Genomic DNA, 27,321 nt, shown 5'->3' on the forward strand with positions numbered 1-27,321 from the left:
TAGAGGCTTTAAAACCAAGTTAGTACAAACATCACTAATGTTACATAACTTTGCCGACATGTGGCCAACAGTAATGTTTTAATATTCTTCATTATTAAACATTCGCACATGAATAAGTGTGAAAGTTTACTCATCGGCCGCTCCGCTTCAGCTCTCTACCATATTTTTCGGCAAAATTATCCACACCCAGCACTGCGCTATGAATTGTGGGATATATGGGACCACAAAGTGTACAGCGGACCACACTTCAAATTTGGAGTACACTTGGGATTGGGACAGCCGTCGTCATGTCGCTGTGATGTAATAGGTCTCAAAATGCTTACTCAGGAGCGTGCGGTCGCTGGATTGGGACACAGCCATGGTCTGTAGCTGTGTCAGAGCCAGCTTGTGTGAGCCAGCGGTGATATCTGTACACGCAGTAGGCTTTTAAAATACTCATGTTTCATTCTCCTGCTAGCAGTGGAGGAGACTTTTCTGCTGAGGAAGAGGCCGTGCTCTCCTGCCGTCCTACTGGTGCCATTGAGGGATCAGCGGCTGGTATATATTCTTCTCGACCTTGAGTGTTTGGACTGAAGGACTCACAGACACGTTTCATATTTAGCTCTATAAAATATTTTAAAAAGATTATTTTTAAATATTTTCCTGGCCAGCCATTTTCTTATTCACACAGGCTGTATGGAGACCTTTTGGTTGTTGCCACAGACGCTTTCTCTTACTACGGATGGAGGATGTTGCGGTTTTACAACCCATGGACTGAGAAAGGACTCAATAAGTAATCTGTTCACATATTCCAGGGTTAAACACAAGTGAGTCTCAATTTGATATTAAGTGAAGTGTTGGTAACTGATGCCAATATCTCCCTGTTTAAATCCCATTCATATAAGGGACCCTGATTTTATCCTGCTACAAACAGATTCAGCCAGTGTTAGTTAAGTTTCCTGTACACATGTAAAGCAGATGTGAGAGAGGCTGTGATGAAGTCCTGGAGTTTTTAAGGATGTACAGTGGGGCAAAAAGTATTTAGTCAGCCACCGATTGTGCAAGTGCCCCCACCTAAAATGATGACAGAGGCCAGTAATTTGCACCAGAGGTACACGTCAACAGTGAGAGACAGAATGTGAAAAAAAAATCCATGAATACACATGGTAGGATTTGTAAAGAATTTATTCGTAAATCAGGGTGGCAAATAAGTATTTGGTCAATAACAAAAATACAACTCAATACTTTGTAACATAACCTTTGTTGGCAATAACAGAGGTCAAACGTTTACTATAGGTCTTTACCAGGTTTGCACACACAGTAGCTGGTATTTTGGCCCATTCCTCCATGCAGATCTTCTCCAGAGCAGTGATGTTTTGGGGCTGTCGCCGAGCAACACAGACTTTCAACTCCCGCCACAGATTTTCTATGGGGTTGAGGTCTGGAGACTGGCTAGGCCACTCCAGGACTTTCAAATGCTTCTTACGGAGCCACTCCTTTGTTGCCCGGGCGGTGTGTTTTGGATCATTGTCATGTTGGAAGACCCAGCCGCGTTTCATCTTCAAAGTTCTCACTGATGGAAGGAGGTTTTGGCTCAAAATCTCACGATACATGGCCCCATTCATTCTGTCCTTAACACGGATCAGTCGTCCTGTCCCCTTGGCAGAAAAACAGCCCCATAGCATGATGTTTCCACCCCCATGCTTCACAGTAGGTATGGTGTTCTTGGGATGCAACTCAGTATTCTTCGTCCTCCAAACACGCCGAGTTGAGTTTATACCAAAAAGTTCTACTTTGGTTTCATCTGACCACATGACATTCTCCCAATCCTCTGCTGTATCATCCATGTGCTCTCTGGCAAACTTCAGACGGGCCTGGACATGCACTGGCTTCAGCAGCGGAACACGTCTGCCACTGCGGGATCTGATTCCCTGCCGTTTTAGTGTGTTACTGATGGTGACCTTTGTTACTTTGGTCCCAGCTCTCTGCAGGTCATTCACCAGGTCCCCCCGTGTGGTTCTGGGATCTTTGCTCACCGTTCTCATGATCATTTTGACCCCACGGGATGAGATCTTGCGTGGAGCCCCAGATCGTGGGAGATTATCAGTGGTCTTGTATGTCTTCCATTTTCTGATGATTGCTCCCACAGTGGATTTTTTCACACCAAGCTGCTTGCCTATTGTAGATTCACTCTTCCCAGCCTGGTGCAGGTCTACAATACTTTTCCTGGTGTCCTGCGAGAGCTCTTTGGTCTTGGCCATGGCGGAGTTTGGAGTCTGACTGTTTGAGGCTGTGGACAGGTATCTTTTAATACAGATGATGGGTTCAAACAGGTGCCATTCATACAGGTAACGAGTGGGGGACAGAAAAGCGTCTTACAGAAGACGTTACAGGTCTGTGAGAGCCAGGGATTGTCCATGTTTGAGGTGACCAAATACTTATTTGCCACCCTGATTTACGGATAAATTCTTTACAAATCCTACCATGTGTATTCATGGATTTTTTTTTCACATTCTGTCTCTCACAGTTGAAGTGTACCTCTGGTGCGAATTACTGGCCTCTGTCATCATTTTAAGTGGGGGCACTTGCACAATCGGTGGCTGACTAAATACTTTTTTGCCCCACTGTACGTGCTGCAGTCCAGAATATGTATATGTTGGAGACAGGTGGTAAAGTGCTGTCACACCCTGAATAAACTGTGCTCTGTTCTTTGGTAAGCTGACATATTTGTTACATAATCATATGGTTTATCAGAGGGGAAGTTTTAGAATACTGGAGTCCAAGGTTAGGTGCAATAATATTCAACCGTAATATTAGTTTATAACTAGGTCTTGTCAGTTAGCTGGTGTTGTGTCAAAAAGTCATGTCTGCCATAAACTAATTCCCAGTATTTGTCAAAAACCAGTTGATCATATTTAAACTGCTGTAGACAACTTTTTATGTATCCCTCATGAGTGATATTGAGTCATCTTGTGCCACAAACAACATTCCTGTCACAAGGTAGAAGCTGTAACCATGTTTTGGCAGTGATTTTTACTTCTTATTCTTTCATTTGACATTAAAATGACTTTTTTAAAGAGCAGAAACTGCAACTAATATAATAATAGTTCTCTAAACATATTTTAAGTGTCCCAAAAGGACTGGGTTGGTTTTATTATAACACAGAGTTATAAATATACTTGAAAAAATGGGTCGTTATTAAGTTTGATATATCCCCTTTTGTAAATCATGCTCACTAAAGTCTGTTTACCAACATAAGTAAAGACACTGGAAATCAGTTGTTGTCAGACGATGACTTTTTGTCACAACACTGGAGGTGAAGCAGGTACACTCTAAAAAGTAATTAATGGGACCTTTAGTCATTACTTACATATATATGTTGTTGTGAAATGAAAAATCAAGTTCATAAATACTGTTAGACTTCCTAATTACAATTTTTATTTTATTGAGTTCGGGTGACACATAAATTATGCCTCTTTACTCAATATATAATCGTGATTTGTCTGAATTTAAAATCTTCTTTTAATCAAAAAACAATATAATTTTAAGTTCTGTCGATGTAAAATACAACTTGATGACGTGTAAACAGCTCACAGTTCCCTTCTTCTACTCAAGCGGACATATTCAACAGCACGTGTTCAAGGTTTATCAAGAGCTGTGTTCGTCGCGAACGGTGAGTAATTTTATGCGAAATTACACATATTTGCAGTCGCTCTGGATTTTGTTAGTTTACTTTAAAACAATGACGTAACATACATCTTAGCTTGCCCCCGCGTTTGTGTGTTTTAATGTACACACAGCAACTAATTCCGCGATAGCATAAATTGTTGGGCTCTTTTTGGAAAATTTAACACTGACGTTACTCTAATGCAGACCACTGTAATTGTCTTATAATTTTTAAAAGATAGCGGACGTTGTTAGCCCAAGCGCAAACTACTATGCTAACGTAGCTAGCCAAGCTAAGTTGTGTTCACTGTGAGTTTATTTTTGAAATGTGAAATTTATTTTTTGAAGGGAAGCATTTTATGTTAGTAATTGTTAAGAAACGCTTCTAAATTTTCGTAACATTACGGGGTGAAGTTCAACCCCATTAGCTTCTGCGCAGGAAGTGCGGTCGCCATTAGTCCGGTGTGTCTGTTGACCGCTAAGAGCGGTTCTTCACCGGCTGCTCGGCCTATTTTCACAGGTAAAAGACCAGACTTAAGTGCACTGTGCCGCATATGGTAGGGTAGTTAGCTGTCCCTAATTTTTGGGGACTTTCCATGTTTTGTAGAGACGTAGAGGCGACGTGCATTGGCACTGGCTGTAACATTGATATGCCTCAATAAAGTTTGAAAATAAGAAAAAATCAATAGCGGGCCGCCATCTTGGTTGGGTCCCCATTCGCCGCCAGTGCATTTTTTCTACTGAGGAATGTATTCACCCATGGTAAATAAGGAAAATGTTTAAATATTTTGCCAAACAGATAAGGCAAGAAAGGTCAATCCCACATATGGTTTCAGTAGTATGCCAGTTTTTGCAACACTAGGGTGCACAAAAATGACCATAGCTGCTGACTCAGCATTGATTCCAATTTGGTTTTGGAGAATGAAATGAAAACAGATCAAGTGGGATTATTGACATTGTAGCTTGTGTATAAAAAAGTTTTTTTTTTTTCGTATTTACTGTCAGAAATGATTCTGTCCTGTCATGTCACACCTTATGTTTGCTTTTGTTGATAAAAAATAAATAAATATATATATGTGTATATGTATATGTATATATATATATATAATTTTTTTTTTTTTTTAGTTAACACATTCCTCAGTAGAAATACATGCACTGGGGGCGAGTGGAGACCCCTCCAAGATCGCGGTCGGTGGGGATACACGCTCCAACAGACTGGCCCAGTCCATGTCACCTCTATGTATATTTGATCTATGGAAAGCCACGTTAGGCTTTCCAGCACCCAGTGTATTCAGGTCTATGTAGTTTTGAATGTTTGGTTCTAGCTCACACAGCTTTGACAGGTGAAACTTATTCACTGTATTGAAGACTCACAGGTGAAGTTGAAAATACCATCTTTTGTATTTTTGTGCAGGCACGACTTTCTGGTGTTATACACTGTCCTGGCGTTGCAGATCTAGGGGTTCCAGTTAAGACGTGGTCAGCCTTCTAAAGAAAGTGGGAATCTCACCGAAATATTCAATTACTTTGCTGTGTTTCTTGCCAGGACTAAGGCTCAAACCATCATCTTCTCCTGGTATCGAATACCAAGGGACCTTCTGAAGTAAGCTTTAACAAGTAAGCTTGAATTGAGTAATTCAGAATCATGAAGTATGGATTGGCCTTGCAAAATCTGTAAATTTGCAACCTCCACTAAGGAAGAGCTGATGAAACATTATAGGTTACGCCATATCCCCAGTGTACAGCCTCTGCCATGTCCTTACCTAGATTGTTTTTGTTCATTTAAGTCATGGGGTTGATCCAGAAACAGGTGTTTTGTCATGAAAGTTTCTCTTTTCTACTGCAAATTTCTAAATAACAGAGGTAGAAACATTTTTTTTGCTGCTGAAAGAAGAGAGACTCATTTTTGTCGTGGTGGTTTCAGAATTCACATAGTCATAGAACAAAATATTCTGTGAGCCTTCAAAATCAGTGAAAAAGCTAAATATCTCTGGCACTGAGGGGGGTATGAAATCTGAGAGTGGCTGGCACTGAATGAGTTAAGGGACATTCCAACCCCAAGTGAAGATATGTCTATTGCCATGTATAAGTGAGAAAAAAGCATTTCAGAATTACAATCCGAAGATGTTTATTGCCATTGTCATTGAACATATTTTGCTGAATAGAAACCTGTTTCCGTGATAAGGTGCAACATAAACACACAGGATAAATTTTGTAGCCAGCACAGTCATTTTCCTGATCTGGCAGCAGCTTTAGCAGAGCATAAACAATGGAAGTGAATGGCAGGTACTAGCATTTTGTGTGCAAAAGCGATTAAAATCACTCAATAATGATACCAAGTATTCCTGGGGAGCTCAACAATCATGCTGACTGCAAATGAAAAGTATGAATTGACATGAAGGATTTTCAGGAGCCGATTTAGACTTGGGACTACATTACGACAAAGCACTGCTGTAAGCCTCCACATGGTTATAACACAGCAGTTGAAGCCACTGCCGACCAGTGTCTATAAACCAACATGCTATTTGTGCAATATTTCTTCAACAAATCAAAGACCCATCCATTGTTTCTGCAGCTTACTATGCTTGTATAGTAGTGGCTGTGTGTGTTTGTTTATGGAAGCTGGAGGCTTTTTCAACTGTTGTGTTATATCCATGCACCATGCAGTGGATGTTTACAGCGGTGTTTGTCGTAACTGCAATGTAGTCTCAAGTCTAAATCAGCTTCTGCAAATCTTCCGTGTTACTTTTGCACTTTTCATTTGCCGTGAACATGATTACTGAGCTCCCAAGAAATAATTGTTTTCATTACTGAGTCATTTTAATCACTTTTGCACACAACATGCTAGCACCTGCTATTCACTTTCATTGTTTATGCTATGCTAAAGCAAATGGATTGCTTCCGGATCAGGAGAATTAGTGTGCTGTTTACAAAAGGCTTGTTTCTCACTTTCTAACTGTGGCAATATGGCAATAGATAAAATTTCACTTAGAAGTGGAATAACCCTTAAAAATGATTTATTAGATTTTCTTTTCAAAGTGGAAAAACAAAACTGTGAAAAACAAGACATTTTTTATTTTAAACGTTGGATTATGGTTTAATTTAGCTTTTAAAAATTACAGAATGACAAAGTAAAATCACTAAAAAACACAAAAGACAACCTGTTTTAGCTTATTTTCCTACCTGTAGTAGTTCATTCCCTTATGCACGTCATCCTGAAGTGCTTGAGCTATGTATTTTATACATCCTAACATTTAATTTCTCCTACAAGGATGAGGAGGAGCTCAACGCAGACCTTGCAATGCAAATCATGAAGATTGCTATCATTGGTGATGGGCCTGCAACCATCATCGTTGAGGGATCCAAGATCCTGGAGAGGATTGATGTTGCCAGATCCTGTGCTTTGATGATGGGAGTAATCTACGCTCTGAACCTTACCTATCCCAAGCAGCTGAAATTTACCTTTGAGGTATTTCAAAAGCTATGCCTTGAGCTTGATGGACAAAAAGCCAGCCCTAAAGTAATGAATCTTAAGTTTGGTATTTTCTAGAGCAGACTTGATAGACCATTCGTGAGTGAGTTTCACAAAAACCTTATTCCTGCATTTCTGGCATTACTTCATTGTGTTTTACTAAATTTTAAAGCGCTGTTCTTAAGTCTTCTGAGTTAATGTTTTGCCGTGTCTTAAATGCTGTTATTTGCACATTTTTAAGGAATGCGTTTCATTTCTCCCATGACCTGTGTTCTGAGGGTACTGGTGTGTTTTAAAGTTTGTGTAATGCCCTCTTTAGCTGGCCTTAATCTTGAGGGTGAAAAGTCAAATATAGAAGAGAATCAAGAATACTTTGTAAGAGTGCTGACAAAGTTGAATGAAAGAAGCTTTGCTCATTTTATGTTTAAATTAGTGCATTTAATGTATAGCAGCCTGTCATCTTTTGTTTTGATTCACTGTCACATGTTAAAGTAAAAAAAAAGAGGATTCAAGTAGTAGGTTGTATTACAATTTTAATACACAGTTCCTTAAGTTTCAGCGGGCAATTTGTGTTCTAGGAAACTGAAGCCCACAAATCTTGCACTTCGCACGCACGTTAAAGAATTGTGATGTTTGTTATTGTAATTAAATGGGTCTAACTCATTTGAATACATCTGTCTGAATTTCTATTCTTTCTGAGCACCAGGTACGAGTCCCTTAGCTGATGTCCAGGTATTTGGCATCACATCTGCCGCATTCAAACAAATACACACAACATCCATTTCTTTTTCTGAAGGTCATGACACAAGAGCACACATAGTGCATGTTAAGGCTGACCTTCGTTTGGGGAAAAAAGTGATCGACAAGTTTATAAGGTCTTAGAACCTTGACTTCTTTGTGGGCAGGCACCACCATGCATGAGCCTGCCCACGCAGTAGTCATGGTTATAAGACACAGCCAAATGATCAAGGTTGTATTTTGGAGCGACTTAGCCTGCTGGGAAACAGGTAAATGCCCTTATAGAATCGCCTGTAGGACAAAAAAATTACTACACTGTAACCAAAATATCATATTTGACCAACATAAATACTATTTATGCCGACAGTTAAGTTCATTTTAATTATAAATGTGTTTTATTTTGATCAAAAAGTTACTTCACCATACATAAATATAATCTTGGATCAACTTAAATTCCTGTGTATTTGTTGACAATTATTAAGTTCATGTTACTCAGAATGTGTTTTTTTTTTGTGGCCAAAAAGTAACTTCACTATACATAAAATTCACGTTGGATCAACTTAAATTTTTGTGTTCTAGTCGAAAATTATTAAGTTAATTTTACTTAAGAATGTGTTTAATTGTGGCCAAAAAGGCTACTTCACCATACTCAAAAATATTGCTTTGAATTAATGTTATTCTGTCAGAAGTTGGCTTAACTCAAAAATTCTAGTGGAAAACGTTAACATGTTTTTTTTATTTGAACCAATGTTTTATTTATTAGAGTGTATGATCCTTCATATCTGGAGTGTGAAGGTGCAGACATAAGTTCAGACATCCCTGGATGTTTAAGAGTTTACAATTTCTCTGCTTCATTGGCTTTAGTCAGTTAGTCACTAATTACTCAAGATTATTTCCCAAGTCCTCCTGAATTCAAAGAAATATTCAGGGGACTCGGCGCTGTGCTTTCCCACAGGTGAACTCAGGTGAAATGAAAGAAGTAGTGGATTACCCTCCTCCTCTGGAACAATGATAACTCAGAAAAGCTCCTTGGAGTAATGAGATCAGGCTCAGAAGTGGTTCTAAGAATGTATATGTGTATTTATAAATGACATACTTAAGTAATGCTTAAATAATGAGGAGATTAAGCAGTGACCAGTGACACGTTTAACAATGTGTCATTGTGTCATTCTATGTTTGTTTATGAGAACAAGATCCTTTTTTCTATCAAATAACGTAAAAAATGACTGAGTGCACCTTTAAAAATACTAACTGAAATAAAGCAAGATAAGCCAGCAGTCCATAATGTGTGCACTATGTCACTAAAGTTATTGTCACTGCAAATGTAAAAGTAGACAGAAATGAACCACAGAGGAAGTGACATGACTTTGAGGACAGATGTGATCAGGTGGAAAGTGCAGGAAGCTGACTGATGTCCATCTGTGGCTGCATTAAATGTTGGTCTGTCCTGTATCAGCCATTCAGGATTTTCTTTGATGAACATTTAGCTCTGATGGCATGAACGTGCTCAGTGCATTATTATTGGCTTTTCTACAGTCTGATATTTGTTTACTAATTGATCGATACAGTGCATTAAATAAGATGTTAAAAACCTCATCATCATATCAAACATGATAGATTTGTTTGGCACATGCTGACTGCTTTCTAATTGTAACAGAACAGGAGGCGAGAGCAGAGAACAAGAGTGCAGCCGTTTGGTGGAAGGTGAAGAAGAGGTGAGCATCCAAAAGACGAGCAAGAGGACAGTTTCATAGGAGACATCACGGCACAATAAAAGCTGTAAGAGCAGAGATTCATTCATATTTTTACTATTTTTCCTTTTAGTCCCGCTGCCTACAATAAATCAAATATAAAGAACAAACAAGAACTCAAATTGCATTGTTGTTCAGTATAATTCTGTGACTTCAACCTTTAGCTAACGTGTAACGTTTGACATTTCATATAACTGTGACTATAACATACAGTCAATAATATTAGAAAGGTGTTACTGAGTGAAACCTCCAAAGTCTGGATTTAGCTCCAGTGTTTTAAGATCCCAGCAGCGCTCGTATTTATGGCCACATTGTTCAGAGAGACGAGCTTTCTGGGTGCTGACTCAGAGGGACCACTTTAGTTCATTGAAACTTTAATGCCAGTTTAGTTTCAGACATTAAACTGGACACGTTTTGAATGTAATTGATAATAACAGAGCGATGCAACAGTGTTAGTGTGACGCCCTGCATATTTGAAGGATTATGATAAACCTCCGTTCTTACTGAATCTGTAACATTGATCTGCCTGCATCATTTTTAAACAGTTTGTGTTGTTGTTGTGTTACTGTGCACAGAGAAACTCACCTGATGTAGTGGTAAGGCCATGTTCACCACTAGATGGAGACAACCTGGCACAGGTATTTTCTCTACATATTTTGTTTACATAGAAAGCAAAAGAAAAAATGTCGTGAGGTCTTTGCAGTGTTTTGTGCTTTTCAGATACTATTAAATTCGGCTCTTTTGAATTTCTTTGGCGACAGAGGAAGACTGGACTCAAAAAATGATCTTTATTTTTACATTTGCAGAAATGGAGACCCGCCACATGAACACACAAGCTCAGGTCTGAATTCTTTGCCAGCTGCATATATATTTCTGCACTGCGTCACACCGACACACAGTTTACTTTTTGTCTGGTTTCCTGTATTTTATACGCCTGTGCAGCTCTGCACTAAAACCTCCTGTTCTCTGCAGCAGCATGCAGTTTCCTGTCAGTACTCTGTGACATTGTGCTCAAACTGGTGTTCTCCCAGTCTGGCCTCATTAAAACAAAATAAACAGAAAATAAGCATTAAGAATATATATTTATTTCCTAACAATACACATGGAAACTTCACACAGACAAACACACACACAAAACAACAAAATGCACGTCTCATTTTGAGAATTTCACCACTTTTACTTTTCATGGAAAATAACTTGTTACATGATATCATTTAAAATAAGTTTGTCAGTGAGTGGCTGCCACATAAGTATAAATCTAAATCATACATGTGGGTAGGGCTGCATAGTCAGTAAAAGTCTCCAAGGCTCTGCAGAGCTCCAAACCTCCTCTGCCACAAACAGAAGCATCAAAAATGTGCGCTGGGAGCTTCATGGAAGGATTTCTACAGCCAAGCAAATCTATATGTGTGTGGCCAAGAAGCTCAGTCCATGTAGGGTATCTTAGCACAGTTTGTGTCAGTCAGGTCAGCTAGTGGGAGGGCAGAGAGGGCAGCCTTTACATTATTTTATTGTAGAGTGACAGGAACTGCCTATGAGCTTCTAATCAGGCAGAAGTGTTGACAGAAAACATATCAAAGGAAATACATTGATGAAAATCAAAGAAGAGAAATATTTATGTGATGTTCTATTTTCCTGAGAGCTGATTGGCTGTGATGACTCCTTCAAGTACTACATGAAACTTTGTCCTGCTAGTTACGCCTGCTGTCTGTTCTCAGGCCTCCTCCTGTTTCACTGGCATATATCCATCACCAGAGGGCTCCACTGACCTGCCTGCTGACATCAGAGCGCACCCCTGTGTCATGTGACCTGTCCCAAGCAAGTTCAAAGGCAGCTGTGGTAGAGAGAGCAGGGAGTTTAGTAGAGCACTGGAAGGATGAGGTGGAAACGGTAGATTCAGTGGACGTGGCGTCCTCCATCTGTCTCCATGCTCTCTTTACTGGCCTCTAAAATCACTTCTAAAAACTTCTCCTGTAGCTGCTTTTGTTTAAATGTTTAGTATTTAGAATTCAACTGTCATACATGTCTAAATACAGGGTTACAAAATACAGTTTGCATCTAATCAGTAAGTGCAATAAGAGCAGATTATATACAGTAAGTTCAGTAGAGAGCAACATGTACTGGTCTGTACAGATAAGGGTAGTATAAGTGGTGAAATAGTCATGAACAGAGAGACCAAACATACAGCTGAACAAATGTGTAGCATACAGATGTTTTATATTGCTGTACAGATGGGCAGATTTACAGGTGTACTATGAACAAATATACAGATGTGCTACATATGTACAGATGTATCAGTGTGAGGTAAACAGATCTACAGAGCTATGAATATATCTAGAGCAGTGGAAGTGTAGCTCTCTGAACAGACTAGTGACCAGTGTAGGCACTATAACAGAGACTCTGTCAGTGTCCTAAAACTACAGCAGTAACCAGTGTGAGCATGTGGTGAATGTTGAGAATGATCACGGTCACTGGGAGGAGGAGTGTAGAAGGGTTCAGTGAGTGTGGATGGAAAGGTTCAGCAGGCAGCTGAGTTCAGCTGTGAGGAAGAAGCTGCTCCTAAACCTGCTGGTTTTAGTCTGAAGGCTCCTGTAGCGCCTCCTGGAGGGGAGGAGGAGCTGGAAGAGTTTCTTGGCAGGATGAGAGGAGTCCCTGAGAATGATGCGTGCTTGGCATAGACGTCTCTTCTTGTGGACATCCTCAATGGCAGGAAGTGGAGTCCCTGTGATGTGTTGGGCAGTTTTCACCACCCGCTGCAGTGCCTTGTTGTCAGCAACAGAGCAGTTCCCACACCAGACTGTGACACAGTTGTTCAGGATGCTCTCTATCGTACAGTGGTGGAAGTTACCCAGTATGTCAGCAGACAGGTGGTTCTTCTTCAGTGTCTTCAAGAAAGAGAGGAGCTGATGGGCCTTCTTGACCAGGCTGGAGGTGTCAGTTGACCAGGACAGATTCTCAGAGATGTGGATCACCAAGAACTTGAAGCTGGAGACCCGTTCAACAGCTGTGCCATTTATGTAGATGGGGACATGGGTGTCTGTCTTCTCTCTCCTGAAGTCCACAGTGAGCTCTTTGGTTTTGCTGGTATTCAGGAGCAGGTTATTGTCAGCACCACACAGCTTGGTGCTTTATTCTTCCCTGCAGCAGACTCATCGTTGTCACTGATGAGACAGTCGCCCTGGTGTCATCTGCAGACTTGATGATGGAGTTGGATGCATACTAAGGTCTGCAGTCATAGAGGAACGGGCTCAGCACACAGCCCTGTGGAGTGCCAGTGTGAGTGTGATGGTGGTAGAGCAGTTATGGCCTGACCTAACATGCTGAGGTCTGTTAGTCAGAAAGTCCACGATCCAGGTACAGATGGAGTTGTTGAGTCTAAGATCCACAAGTTTGGTGACCAGCTTGGAGGGAAGAACTTTACCTATGCTGATCTGAAGTCAACAAACAGCATTCTTACATAAGTATTGCATAAATATCTGAGTACATGTTGCAAGAAACTGCATTCCCAGATCACATCCAGTGTGTGCTGGAAAATTTGCAGCGATTCTACAAAAATGTTCCACGTGGTTGTTTTTGTTCTTCCTACTGGTGATGATCCAGTGGAGCTCCAGTCACTCCAGGCTGGTGGTGCCACAAAACAGACTGCAAAAACACCTGTGTGTCCATGACTGATGCTGCTGCTTCACTTCTTTATGAATTGATCTTTTTACGACTGTTCACTTTGGACGAGCAGGAAACAGCTGACTTGTGGCTTTGCAGGAGGATTCCCTTTAACAACAAGAGCGTGCACACAGTTTGTTTAGGCCACCATGAAGAGCTCACATTGTAAGTCACAAAGAGCCGGTATATGATACTGCAGCTTCCACTCACTGTGACAGGAGGGCTCGTAGGAGGTGATTACACTCTGCTTCATTTGGTTCCAGTTCAGGTTAAGGGACAGAAACTGGAAACAAATGTTAGAAAAATATTTACTGTTAGAAAACATTCAGTGAAAACAATATCGATTTTTCTGTTTGGCTTCAAATCTGAGTCTCCAAAAGCCAGTCAGACAGTAGAGTTGGTATAAACAGAGAGAGGAGAGGAAGCTTCTTTTAGACAGAGGAAGGAAAATATTTAGATTCACTTAAAAGGATAATTCTGTATTTTTAGCACTTTCCACTTTCATGCCATTAAGCTCTAATTAGCTTTACTTTCACTTAAGATACATGAAGACAGAAAAGTAAGAGTGTGATTCTGGCAAAAGATAAAGTTTCTCATTGTTAAAGGTCCGTGCTCACTGACCCCTCTGTCTCTTAACTGCTGTATATGTGCTGGATTATTTGGACACAGTTAGACTGTGATTGTATCTGTGGGGCTTAGAGACAATGACATTTGTTCACACAGTGGATTCATTTTCAAAGATCAGGGAGCTTTAGGGCTGGTCTCACATTAACTGGCTCTAGGTGACAGAAAGCGCTGCAAGGACTGAGAACAAACAGTGTTAATTTGGTGCACATTATGACAGCTGGGATTTATGTGTTGTTTATATTATGTGTTGAGTTTTTCTCTTTGTGACTGAGGTCCTTACTGGCGGTGAGATTTGTGTTGAGCGTGCAGTGCAGAGTGATCAGATGTGCTGTTCCACAAACGGGATGTTTTTATTGTCACTGTAGCGAGTGAGATCTGTGAGAAATAAACCAGGAGAGATCAAACAACAGATCCATGATACAATCAAAATGAAGAGAAAAGGCTCACTGTGTGGAAGGCTGAGACACTCGTCACTCTGCAGACGAGCAGCAGAGACAGTTCAACAGGCCACAGAGTATTTTCCCAGAAGTCTCGGGGATCATCGAGATGTTTTCTGGCAAAACTGAGAGCAGCCTTTGTTTCTTTTGCTCAGCAGGAGTTTCCATCTTACAGTGTGATTTAGCAGGTGGGGGATCCTAAAATCAGCTGTAGTGGCTCTTCGTAGAAACTGAAATCAACAAGATGTAAGCAGGTATTTGATGAGCTGTCCTGGCTGATTTCCACCCTCAACACTGACAGTTTCCACCGTCTTTTTTCTACATGTAAGCATCACCAGCTGAAATTCATGTTCATCTCTGTTACACTTGATGTAACCACGAGCACCACAGCCACTGTCACACAGTTCTTTACTGTAAACTAACCTGATTATCCTGCACTAACCTGCAGAGGACTTTCATGTGCTCTTTAAATAACACAGTTAGTTTGCTTTGCAGCAATATGAGAACGTGAAGACTTCCATGTAAGCTTTCAGTTTATATCCCACTGAGCCGTCCTTACCTTTAAATATAAGCTCTCCTCTTCCTGTCCTGTATTCTTTCTCCATCTCTGCGTGAAGTTTTCTCAGACTCTTTTCCCTGTGTGTCCCTGTGAAATACAGCAGCTGGACCTTTAGCTGCAACACCCTGTGAGACAAACTGCACAAAAACAGTTTGTGTGTTTGCTGATGTTTGTTGAGCTGATAGAAACGTTGCATTTGAAAATACCTGCCACAACATGTTACTCTCTTTATGCTTGATCGTCTTCTGTAGGGCTCGTTAGATGCTGAAGTACTGCAGCCACAACTTATGGACACCTGCAGTCGTTGCAGAGCTGTGCCAAAAAACCAAAACCACACAGCGGCCCACTTGGACCCTTTACTGTGGCACACGTCATCTATGTGTGCCATAGTAAAGTTCTGTGACATCCCCTGGTGATTATTTCAAAGAGGACGGTACGCTCAGAGTGACAGAAACAATGACCCCCTGCAAATGTGTTAAACCAAAAGTAACAACAAAATGTCAGATATTTGTTTCAGAATGTAATGAGGAAAAGTAAAAAGTACTCCAGTAAAGCACAGATACCTGAAAATTCTACTTTAGTTCAGTAGAGTACAGAGTATTTGTACTTTGTTACTTATCCCTTGTGATGAACCTTAACTGAGGCGAGTGGGTCGTGCAGCTCTTTGTTGTTCTGTTTTGGACCTTTTGGATGCCCGGCCGCTCCGAGGAAGGTTTCCATCTGTGGATAATGGCTCTCACTGTGGTTTGGTGGAGTCCCGTAGCTTTATAACCCTGTCCACACTGATCTCAATTCATTTGTTGCTGAATTTCTTAGGATGCTGGCATGAAGTCTGGCTTTGGAGGAGCTTCTGGTCTGTGACACACAAACAGTTCATTTATCTTAATAATAAACATTTTAATTTACAAAAGTGCATTCTGTGTTTACTTGTGTTGTTGTGTAATATTTAGATGTGATGGTCTGAAACATTTAAATGTGACACTTTTTCACACTATGGTATATTATTTTATTTTTGATATATTTTTGGAGCGATCATGATCGGCCACCTGGACCAAAAATGCCAGGGCTGCTTTCTGTCAGTGTGACATATTTAACTGTTTTTCTACATGATAATGAAAAAGCTGCTGTGACAGAAAATCTGTCGGCACGGCCAACTTAAACCGTAAGAAATAAAGGTGTACAAATATAGAAAAAAGCCCTGACAGCTCATTGCCCAGACTGCAGTTTTTTCCTTTTGCTTTTTAAACTGTAGTCGTGAAAAATCCAGAAATTTCTGTAGCAAAAAGTGGAAAAACAAACTTTTCTGTTATTTAACTGTTATTTGCTTGACAACTTTGCGTAGCATGAATGGAAATAAAGGAGGTTTTTATTACTAGGAGAAGCTGTAACACTTATAAAAACACAGTTAAAAGACCAAATTCATGCTTGTGCTGGTTTGTCCTTTCCTATCCCTTTGATCAGTTCTGCACTCAGCTTTGCAGTCTATCATTGAAATGCTGCTCATTTGACATTTTTGCTTGCTTCGTCACTTTTCCCAACACACCAGCTTTTAAACCCCCGTCTCTCTGCGTGCCTGGCCTGCATGATATGGTCCCTGTCTTTGCATGTGATTGGCTGCATGATATGGTCCCTGTCTTTGCATGTGATTGGCTGCATGCTGTGCAGTCAAAACCAGAGTCAGAAAGCCAACCAGACAATAAAGTTGGTATAAACAGAGAGCAGCCATAAAGAGAGGAGCTGAAGCTGAGTGCAATACCTGCACCAGACTCAGCATGAGACTAAAAAGGTGCAGCTTGAACTGTCAGGTAAAATACTCTGTATGGAATGAGAATGGATGTAGGAAGACTGTAGGAATGATTAATGGAATAATGAGCAAAATTAATAGATTCACTTGAAAGGATAATTTTCAGATCATTGCCATTAATAAGAAGCTGTACATAGTAGTTCGCCCTGTGCACTCTTTAATCTTTAAAATGAGTCAAGAGAAAATTATATATGGTGGTTTTGCACGTCTCCTCTATGTGTGCGTTTTAAGCAGGTTTTAATGTTTTATCTGTTATATCAGGTGTGTATTTATACAAAATGAAATTATTTCAAACTGCTGATCCAATATTTAATGTTGCTTTATCCCGACACTATGGAGTCTTACTGTTTTTAATTGTGGAGTGGAAGGTCTGCTAGTTTTTTACACTGACTGTTATTGATAGTGTCAGCTTTGACTGAAGGCTTTAGCTGAACTTAGGCTACGTTCACTCTGCAGGTCTTGATGCTCAATTCCGATTTTTTGATCAAATCCGATTTTTTTGTCTGCTTGTTCACACTACAAATAAAATGCGACAGCAAACGCGCTCTAGTGTGAACGCTCAAAGCGGCCCGCATGCACAAAAGAAGATGTCACACACAACGCGCTCTGTTTAGACCCAGAGCAACAATATTGTTTGACTGATGGCCCTTAATATAAAGACTTCAGACTTTTATGTTTCCCAATTTTTGCTTTAAGTTAATTTAATAATAATAATTTAACTTACATAATAATGTAAATAACCTAATAATCATCCTTATTGCTGTTTTAGAGGAGCGGTGCTTCAAAAGAGAAAGTGTCCCAGATCAGATTTGAAAATATCAGATTTGTGCCGTTCACACTGTCATACCATGATCGGATACGGGTCACATAGGGTCAAAAAAATCGGATTTGCTGCGCTTTCGCCTGCAGTGTGAACGCAGCCTGAAAGGTAGCAGCAAACTACTGTGAAAGCTACTGTGACACGAGCTTTCACAGTAGCTTTTCTAACTTACTCGTTAGTAAGTCTGTAGTTCCTGCCTTGTTTAAACCATTGTGTTAGTAATTCCAGCTTTGTGTCCGAGTCCTGCACTTTTGGTCTTCACTCTGACTGCCACGCACAGGTTATTAAGACAGTCACATTACTGTGGACCTTTGACCTCTTCCTTAAGATCAAATAAGGTCAAACTTTCATAAAATGCTTTCTCATATTTAAAACTATGCTTAAAATTCTACTGCCTTTGTTTGCATTTTCATTAGGAAATAATAATACAGATTCTAAATATGACATTGGCCACAAAATGTGTTATTTCTTCAAAGAAAGTATTGTAAAGCCAAAGAATACATCAGAAATATAAGAGTATTCTGGTGAAAGTAAACAATCCCCAGAGAATTAGCTGCCTCGGCAGAGAGTTGCTCTGACTGCTTCTTTCTTTAGACAATAATTCTGATGGCAAAAAAAATGACTGTTTTTAGCCTGAATGAAGGTTTGCTTCTTGTTATTTGAGTCTGTTGTTCTGAATTTGGCTCTGCTGACTAATACAAATTAATCTTAAAATGCATTTAGATAATCTCTTCATGTTTTTGATTGCACATATAGATGAATTTATATCAAAATTAATTAAATAGCTAAAGTGTTACGTTCTGTTTGGTTGTAATGAAGTATTTTAAATTAATGTTAAGTTAAACACTGTAATGTCATTTAATGTAAAAAAAACCAAACATTTAAACATTATTTAAACATAAACATAAACATTATTGTTTTTTCCACTTCAGTAAAATCTGAATGTTGACTTCATTGGAACAAACAGGTTTTATCTGCTCATGCTGGCTGTTTGCAGTTAAAGGGGAGAACAGAGTCCCATCACTGATGACTGATCACTTTCTGCTCATAGTTTTAAGTTTAGTATGATTTTATTAGCTATAAAACTGTCCCAGTTTCATTGAGCGCTGAGGATGAACCAACACATTACCGTCTGTGTGCTTAACTGGTGACAGATTAAAGATAAGAGATCTGTGTGTGTTGATGTGTTAACTTTAAAAATATGCCGTCTGACTGCTCAGACTGAGTCAGAGTTCACATGCTGACGTGTGGAGACATGAAACCTTGTTGTAGCTGCAGGTGTGAACACACTGATCCCAGATCAGCTGTATTTGTAACATGAACATTTGTGCTGCAAAGCTTCAAATGTTCAGCATGTTTCTCTGTTTCCAGTCTATAGATCCAGACACACTTTCTACCTTCACCTGTGCAGTAAAGACTGAGAGCAGAGCTGAAACCGTCCAATCAGGGAGCAGCATCAACACCTGAGCTTCATTCAGACTCTGTTATTGAACATGTTGTTGGTACAAAGTTCATCTGCTGCTCACATGAATCCATGAAAGATTTATTTCACTGAATGTTTGTTCAAAGCTCATTTCAACCTGTTGAAGTCATGAATGAAAGTGCAGACTGAGAGTGGATCACATGATGTTTAAGGTGTGTCATGTGACATGTTCAGTATTGTCACACGTGTCTAGATTGTCCCTGATATCATAACTGCTCAAACACTGATGATTTGAAGAATTATTCCTGATGGCAGCAAAGTTTGAATGGAGCTCTCTGTCTGTGCTGATTTGTCGCCCTCTGGAGGTCAAAACACAAACTGCATGATGTCACTGTGACCACCACAGTGACAGGAAGTGTTTTTAAATGATGAAACATGTCAGTGATGCTGATAGTGTGTTCATCACAGACGCTCAGGCTTCATGTTGACATGAATCAAAGCAGAGAAACTGGAATGAATCAGATGTTGTAGAAGATGGAGAAACAGGTTGGAGAGAGGATGCTGCTCCTTCTTTCAGATCAAACATGTCGTGTTGTTCACGTGCTGTCAGCGTGACGCAACCATGGAAACAAAGTGTGAGTGAGATCAGTCCAAAGTAACAGAGTGAAGAGCAGCAGATGAAGCACAGAGGACACAAAAAGGAAGGAAAGAAGGAAACAAGGTCCATCTGTGTCCTTTCAAACAAACAAGCATCAACGTCCAGAAACATGAATCCACATATTTATACATATTTATTTAATGAGAATAAAACCAGAATATTTATAACACATCAACAATAATCAGGCCTGGGATCCTCCTGGTTACAAACAGGGTCCAGGACTGGGACACTCAGGTGGATCCTGCAGGGTTCAGTAAAAGGTGGAGACCAACAGAAACAGTTTTAGTAGAAAGGTATGATTTCATTTATTTAAAGAGATCAGAGCATTATTCTGATTATTAAGCTTAAGTCAAATATACTGATGCGCACGGCGCCGTGACACTCAATGATCTGTTATTGTACATTTGTCACATGTGTGTATTTGTTGTTGTTGCTGCCATGATGCATCACATGGGACCATCACACTACCACCACCATATGTGACTGTTGCTATGAGGCTCATTTTCATTGATGCTGTGTTAGTTTCAGATGTAACAGGACTCGTCAGAAAGCTTTTGTCTCATCAGTCCACAGAGTCTTTCCCAAACGGGATCATCAACATGTTGTTGGACAATGTGAGACCATCCTTTGTGTTCTTCTTGGTCTGCAGTGGTTTTCTCCTTGGACTCCTCCATGGATTCTCTTTCTTATTGTTCAATGATGACCTTAACTGAGGCCTGCAGGTCTTTCATGTTGTTCTGGGCTCTGTGTGAGCTCCTGGATGTCGATGTGCTCTTGGAGTCATGTTGGTGCCACTGGCTCCTGGGAAGGTTCCCACTGTTCCCCACTTTCAGCATTTGTGTCTAATGGCTCTCAGCGTGGTTCAACAGAGTCCCAAAGCCTTAGAAATGGCTTTGAACCCTGTGCAGACTGACAGCTGTGACTCTGTCAGCTGATTGTGTAGATGGTGGCATTATGTGTTGCTGTTTGACATCTTTCAGCCTCTTTCTCACACGGGTTCTGTAGAAGTTGATGAGTCTGTTGATCCAACAGGTCTTCTAGTAATCAGGCTGAGTGTGTTTGTCAAACTCAGCTTTAGAAACAAATGTGCTTCATCACAGTTCATTCATGATTGAAGCAGAGGGGCAGTTATTTTTGCACACAGCTCAGGTAGGTTGGGATCACCTTTGTGCCTTAATCAATGACATCATCATTTATTTACTTGTGTTATCTTTGTCTAACAGGAACATTTGTGTGATAAAAACAGTCAGAAATGACTGAGTGAAAAGACTTTTTCACACCACTGTGTGTGATCGTTGGGAGAGTTCACTTATCTGCAATGAGAGGTGTGATCAACACGAGTGCACGAGTGTCACATGACTCACAGCTGTGCATGCAGTGGCAAAAGGCTGAGTGTGTGCCATCAGTCTGTCCTCAGTCCTCACTCTGAGCCTCTTCCTGCTGCTTCATGAGAGCAGAGCTGAACTTCCTGCTGTGGGAGAGACGAGGAGGATCCTGGTGCAAGAAGCACAAATGATGCAGTTTGTTTCCTGTTTACACTCAAAGTGACTAAAACCAGATTTATCAAAGTGTCATTTCTCTGAGTCACTGATGGAAACATCAGCTTGTATGAACTGTTCAGTCTGATGGATCCTCTGAAGTGTGTCAGTGAGCTGTTGGAGTAAAGCTTAGTCAGACTTGGACCTGGTTGGTAGTCGTCATAGACCTTGACCACGGCTGGCTTCAGGTGGTCCACTGGGAGCTCCTGGATGATCTCTGTGGTTGATGGTGTGTCCTTTGATAACTGGACGAGACAGAAACAATCGCAGACACAGTTTGTACCAAAGATCATCATCTGGTGTCCCCACTGTGGGCTTCTCTGACCTCCTCTAAGGACACCAGAACAGGATCTTCCTTTGGTTCAACACGACTCACCAGGAGGCCACGTTTGAGCTGTGATGACATCATCACAGTGATCACATGACGTGTGGGTAGAGTCTGTCTAATGACTCACACTGTGGGGAACATCCAGGACCACCATGTTTGTAGTTTTCTCCTTCCCACTGTAGCTGTGTTTGAACAGTGTGTGCACACATGCTCTTCATCACCCACAGTGACTCCACGCTGGTACAGACTCTCCTCTAACCTGTCACATACTTACAGGGATGGATTTCCACAGTCAGTCTGGCTCTGGCAGATCCACCTGTGGGCTCCACCTCTGTGTGGACTTTCACACTGAGAGTGGGGACATCAGCAGGTGTTGGGATGTTGTAGGTGCACAAATCTGGGAAACAACCAATCACAGCTCAGTGCAGCCTGCTGTCACTTTTCTACACCGTCACACTTTTATATTTATATCTCTATATTTATCTCTTTATCTTAATATTTATCATCACTATCTGTGTTTCTCATTTTCTATCAGTGTTTGATGTTTGTTGTGTGTTTGCTGCTCTGACAGCTCAGTTTCCCTCTGGGATGAAGAAAGTTTCTCTGATTCTCATGTAGACACAAAGTGACTGTATTGATTTTTAATTTAGTGTAAACAGAATTGTACTGTGTGCAGTTCTTACTGTCAGCTCTAATGTTGTCTATGAAAACACATTGATTACATGTGAAAATGCTTCTTTAGTGTTTTATAAGTACAAAGAAACAAAGAAAGCCTGTTTGACACCAACCAGGACCTGGTCACATGATGCTGTCACTGAGCTGCACTGAAGCAGCTTCACCTCCAGCCTGGATTTTCCTGACACGTCCTGCAGCGCCTCCTCCTGGTGGAGCAGTTTGTTGCCCTGATCAAATGTCAGCTGACTGCTGGAGCCTGAACTGCCCCTGTGCTCCAACCTTCAGGACTGAACACCAGAGTGGAGCAGAGAGCCTGAAGAGCCTCCACTGTGTCCTACAGGATGGATTCATGTTGACATGAAGTTCAAACTGCCTGTGTCACTTCAACACACTCTCACAAAGAGTTTCTAAGCTTCACTTCCTGGTTAAATAAAGGTTAAACAGGTTAAATGTTTAACAGAGATGATCTCAGAGAAACAAAGAAATCACAGGTAGAAACTTCCAGACTGCAGCTGAGCTGTTATTTACAGGCTGTTACATGTAGTTGGTGCACAGAAGGCTGTTCTGTTAAAACAACACATTTTTAGACCAAAGTCAATTTCATCTTGTAAATAAAGAATAAAAACATCCCTGCCTGCTAAAACAAGTCTGCATATCTGAGAGAAAAGCAACAACATGAAAGCTTCAGGATTATTTCTTCTGATTTGGTCCAAGACTGTAGATGAACTCAAAGATGAGCTTCATGCTGTTCGGGTGGTGTAGTACCTGAGTGGAGGAGAAGCCTCCGCCATAGTTCTGCTGCCCAGTCAGCCACCTGATAATATCAGAGGCAGATCCCAGATCCTCAGCAGTCGGGGAGGCGCTGAGTTTGGCCAACAGCACATAAGAACTGATCTCCACTGACAGGGAGGCTGATGTTTCTGCTGCTGTCTGAGACCAGCAGAGGAAACCTCCTACAAACACAATAACAGTCACAGTGATGCTAATAAAGCCTGAATGATGTCCTGCTAAAGGATGACTCACCTTCCCTCACTGCAACTGTGTCTCAGTGCTGCAGAAGGTGAGCGCGGGTCTCCACGTCTCCTGCAGGTGAACACAGAGGCCAGCAGAGCTGTAGCTGCTGCTCAGGTCACTGAGAGACTCCTGAGACAAGCCAGGCTCTGGATCATCACAGGATCCTTTAAAAGATCACAACAAACAACTTTAATGGACAAACAGAAACCTTCTTTTAGAGAGTTCCTGATTCAGTGACTCAAACAACAAAGACAAAACTCCAAAACACAAACTTAACAACGTGGTGTTTGCTGTACAGCGAGGAACGCCCAGACCTCTACATCGGAGAAACCAAACAGCCACTTCATAAGCGCACAACATAGAAGAGCCACCTCCACAGGACAAGACTCAGCAGTCTATCTGCATCTAAAGGTCAAAGGTCACTCTGAGGATGCCAACGTTCACATTTTGGACAGAGAGGACAGATGGTTTGAAAGAGGAGTGAAAGAGGCCATCTATGTCCACTGTGAGCGACCATCTTTGAACAGAGGCGGTGGTTTACAACACCAACTGTCTGCCATCTATAATCCAGTTTTGAGTTCCCTCCCCCAGACGCCTTAACGCCCACTCACATCCTGGGCCATCTGACCTCAGGAAATCACATGATAGGGTGGGGCCAGGTTTCACAATGAGCTCACCCAAAACTCTGGCTGATTGGGACCCACACCCATTTTATTTTTATTTTTGAAGTATTTGTTGAAAATAAGTATTCGTAAAAAACACATTATTCGTGCCTTTCTGAATCCCATATGCGGGTTGGGCTCCACTCCTAGCTGGATTATTGCCCTTTGCTGATGTATTGTGCAGCCATGAGGAGCCTTAATAATGCAGCTGCATTATTTATCCACCATAACAGAGGTTAGTGTTCAACTCTGTCACCACTCTGGCCACATGTTGCCACACTTGTACTTCCAGCTCTGAGCTGCTGCTGCTGAACACGTTACTTTTTTAATTATGTCTCCAAGCAGCATCACAGCTTTCAAAGAAGAAAAAAAGCATCATTTCCTGATAATGTCTGATGTGCTTGTACAAGATGTAAAGACTGGTAGTTTGAGGAGATCCTTTCAAAAAACATATCTGCTTGCACAGAGCAGTGAGCCTTCTTGGTTTCCTTGTAGATTAAAACAGGATGGGAGTGATGAGGTACCCGGTGCTGCACGGCTGTCTATGGATGACCTGGACATCAGAACCACATCAGCCCAGACCCAGACATCTACCAGCACAAGTACAGAGCCTTTATCTCACATGTCTGAGCATTCGTTCACCTTCATCTGTCTGTTCTTATTGACGACTCTTCATCCACCTCAAACACAGTGGGTGTGTTGCTGGAATGGGAGTTACCTTATGGAGCTGTTTTTGCAGTAAAACTGTTTTTATTTCAGTCCATATGAATTCATGTAGCTCTGTGTGGAGATCCTTGTGTACATATTGAAACCTGTCTGTGTGTCACTCAGCCAGGCTTTTCAATCAGCTGTTTTTGTTTTTAATACGTGACCTTTGCTAAAGTTCATCCAAAGGTGCAAATGATGTGTGACGGGATGTAAAGATGTGTTTGTCTGTAGGACAACAGTTTAGTGATCTGTGGCTGACAGGCTCAGTTTCTCTCCAGCTCAGCACTAACAGGTGAATATTGCACAGGCTGAGGTGTGATGTTAGAGGGCTGCTCGTGGTGCTGATCACAGACAGGCTCAGTTGGATCTGAATGCACATCTGTGTCAAAATACTGCAGTAAGTTCACATGTGGTGAATCCACATGTGAACCAGATGCTGGTGGTTTGTACTGAGTGTGAGACAGAGCTGACCTCTGACCTCAGGGTGGAGAAATCTGATAGAAAACTCTGACTCAGCAAAAATGTAGCCAAGGTCACATGTAAGAGGACAGCCAATGAAAAAGCTGGGTGAGTTGTAACTAATAACTCAGCTGACACAGTCAGATACATGCCTGTTTTTATGGCAGGTTTATTTGGCTGTTTTGAAAAGGATTTTATCCTAATAACTCAGTTTAACTATCACAAGAATGAAATGGTGCAAATGTAAAATCCTTGTATTTTGAGTAACTTTATGATTGGCTGCATGTGATGTGGGGACATGTGGCTAACAAAACAAACATAACTTAGGCTGCATGTAAATGGGCTCTGTGCAGCTTTGAATCAGCTCCTGTTGGCCTCCAGCTTCTGGAAACACTTCCAAGCAGAGCTGCCGCTTTGCAAGCCCGACTGGGACCAGTTCCCACAGCAGGTGGTCCCATCATGTCAGTGGTTGCCGTGTGGGTGAGGAAAGGACTCACAGGTAGGTGAAGGCTGGTGTTTATTATCAGGAACACAGGATGACTGGCTGAGCTGAAACGACTGAAGCGAACACACGTACAGAGTCGAGCACATTAACATCAACAATGACGCTGAGCAGAGAGACACTGAGGGTTTAAATACTCTGATGATGATGATGATGATGATTAGGGACACACAGCTGAACAGAACTAATAACACACAGGAAGCAAACATGACAACAGGAAATGTGAACAGGTGAATAAACATGAAACAAGTGCAAACACTGGGCGAACACCAGGAACCCGACACACCAGTGACACCAGGATGTAACTGTGCATGTCATCAATGTGGATCCATGAAGACTGAATGATTTCCTGATATATATGGTGATCAAATCACTTCTGTATGAACTGTGTGTTTCCAGCTGGTTCCAGGTCACAGCTTTATATTCTGTGCTTCATCTGCTGCTCTTCACTCTGTTACTGTGTGACTCTGGTTCTCCTACAGACACGTGGGTGGTGCTCTCCACCTGTAGATGGAGCAGCAGCTGGTCTGGCAGAGTTCCTCTGACTGTCTTTGATTTGTGCTTCCAAAGTTTAACAGGAAAGTGAAGCGAGAGAAAGAGCAGGAAGAAAAGCTGAGTTTCCCCTCTGTGTCACATCCACAGTGTCTTTAGATGATGGAGTGACTGCAGAGTTCACAGCTTCACTGTTTGTGCCCTTTAGATGTGCACTTATTCCAAATATGCATCATCACTGCTCAGTGAGCAGGATGGAGGAAAGAAAGCATTCAGTATCTGTGCTCGTTCACACTGAACAAATAAGACTGGATCACATATGTGTACATGTAGAGGCTGCACGCTCATTAATATGAGCTGTGCTTCATGTTAATAAGAAGCACAGCTCATATTAATATTATACTGTGTACACAGTATAATATTAATATGAGCTCAAGCTGTTCTTCAAGCAGCTCGTCTTTACTTTCATACTCAGAGTTTTACTGCAGCAATGAATCAGAGTTTCAGCTTTTTAAACAGACTCGAGTGATGAAAACACAGAAATGTGAAGCTCACAGGTTCACCTGTTACACCTGCTGGCAGATCACCTGTCAGCACTTTCATGTCATTAATCTCTGATGTTGATCCTCCAACAGTTACAGACTGACGGATCCTCCTGTAACCTGCTGACATCATCCTGAACACAGTAAAGCTTATTTGTAAGGCAGCTGCAGGTCTGTGTGACGTGTTGGACACAAACAGGAAGTGGATGCAAGTGTGTCACACTGTGACCTCTGAGGACTCACAAATGTTTCAATCCAACACAAACACAAATCAGTCTGATTACATGTTTTACAGAAACCTGAACAATGACTGATCAGCTCAGTTTATCATGCTCACCTTCACTAACCTGATCATTGTGTCTTTAAAAAGCTTCCTGTGGGTCAAAGGTCTAAACTTCACTAACATCTCTCTGCATCGTTTGCAGGCAGAGGAGACGTGCTGGCAAAGTTTAAACTTCATCAACATTTACACTTTGTTTTCTTCAGGTTTCACTGCTGCTGCCTAAAAACAAAGCAATGGTACCAACGATGAAGAACTCAGTCTGGACTGATTGTTTGCTTCATCTGTGACGTCAGGCTTTAGCTCTTTAACATGTTCAATACATTTTCCTGTAAAACAGTGAATAAGTTGAATAACAGCACTGATATCAGTGACAGTCCAAAGACTTTGGTGCTCGGCAAAGCTTCAAGTTTCAGCTTTTATTGTGATGTACAGATAAACAGAGCAGCTACATTTATCTAGAATGAAACTCTTTGGCTCCTCAGCTTTACATCAGCATATAGAGAGTGTGCAGTTATATCATGGAG

General features: G+C 41.2%; 1 long non-coding RNA gene and 1 pseudogene across 3 annotated transcripts; one reads left to right on the forward strand and one right to left on the reverse strand.

Moving 5' to 3' along the window:
- The first annotated feature begins 299 nt into the window (after positions 1–299).
- On the forward strand, positions 300–19,218 carry LOC134623584 (uncharacterized). Of its 3 annotated transcripts, none has more exons than XR_010573472.1 (4): positions 300–806; positions 9,513–9,634; positions 10,182–10,244; positions 18,885–19,218. It is a non-coding gene; the product is annotated as an uncharacterized LOC134623584 (long non-coding RNA). The 3 variants fall into 3 exon arrangements; XR_010573473.1 differs by lacking the exon at positions 18,885–19,218 and adding an exon at positions 15,141–15,772; XR_010093384.1 differs by lacking the exon at positions 18,885–19,218 and adding an exon at positions 10,413–11,312 and having other exon boundaries at positions 301–806.
- A 1,789-nt stretch (positions 19,219–21,007) lies between these two features.
- On the reverse strand, positions 21,008–23,304 carry LOC135932388 (alpha-2-macroglobulin-like protein 1; annotated as a pseudogene).
- Positions 23,305–27,321: the final 4,017 nt, after the last annotated feature.

The sequence above is a fragment of the Pelmatolapia mariae genome, unplaced genomic scaffold, assembly GCF_036321145.2.
Source record: "Pelmatolapia mariae isolate MD_Pm_ZW unplaced genomic scaffold, Pm_UMD_F_2 NODE_ptg000762l+_length_35437_cov_1, whole genome shotgun sequence".
Taxonomy (NCBI): domain Eukaryota; kingdom Metazoa; phylum Chordata; class Actinopteri; order Cichliformes; family Cichlidae; genus Pelmatolapia; species Pelmatolapia mariae.